Consider the following 871-nt stretch of genomic DNA (forward strand, 5'->3'; position numbering starts at 1 on the left):
TCACTGTCATGTATCTGAAAAAAAAAACATAAAAGAATCAATGCAACGTTATTATTCCAACTAGAGATATGTAAAAAAGAATTATATAGAAAAGTTTGAGTAACATACGTCAGGGATCTCACTTCTAGCGCGTCGATTACGACTTTTTTCAATTATATATTTAAGACCAGCAAACCAAACCTCTGTTTCAGCTTTGTCCTTACAAATCTGTCCAAAAAAAAAAAAATCAGATATAATAAGTGAATTTTCAATTTTGTAATCCAAGTTTTGAAGTGGTCTTTTTTACTAACCAGATCAAGTGACCTTTCTCTGTTATTATATAGAAGTGAAAATGATAAGTGATCCTTCTCTGGACGTAAAAATCTCTTAAAAACAGCCTGTTCATGAGAAGTTATTAGACAAAAAAAATTAAAATAAGACTTTGCTTTTGAGTAAATATATTTAGTAAAATCAAGTTAAAAATTACAGTTCTTTGTCCAGGGACGATTCGAGAAACTTCAGATAACTTCAAACCTTTTTCTTCTCCACGCGAGAACCAAATCAACGTTTTTTCATCCTGTCATCAGCATTGGTACGAGGTATGAACACAATGTCATATACTATGAGCACAAACATATATATAAAAGAAATGTAGAAAACATTGCATACCGGTGAAAGCCTGAATGCGCGGAACTTTGGTTTCCCTTTCCTACTGTACTTGAGTAATTGTGTTCCCTTTTTCAGTATGACAAGTGCCTACAACAAAATGAACGTGAAATTTTAGAGAGTGTGGTGAATGAGCCAATTAAAATTTGTATACTATATTTCGTACGTCATGTGAGGTATGAGGTATCAAGAATTCAACACATAGCTTTAATGTTTTGCGGGTAAA

At 32.4% G+C, this 871-nt stretch overlaps 1 long non-coding RNA gene across 1 annotated transcript; it reads right to left on the minus strand.

The window, feature by feature from the left end:
• Positions 1-300: 300 nt before the first annotated feature.
• On the minus strand, positions 301-728 carry LOC104774497. Its single transcript, XR_002037232.1, has 3 exons — positions 649-728; positions 467-556; positions 301-377 (listed from the first exon to the last, which is right to left on the minus strand). It is a non-coding gene; the product is annotated as an uncharacterized LOC104774497 (long non-coding RNA).
• Between the last annotated feature and the right edge of the window lie 143 nt (positions 729-871).

This window comes from Camelina sativa, unplaced genomic scaffold, assembly GCF_000633955.1.
Source record: "Camelina sativa cultivar DH55 unplaced genomic scaffold, Cs unpScaffold03185, whole genome shotgun sequence".
Classification (NCBI taxonomy): Eukaryota; Viridiplantae; Streptophyta; class Magnoliopsida; order Brassicales; family Brassicaceae; genus Camelina; species Camelina sativa.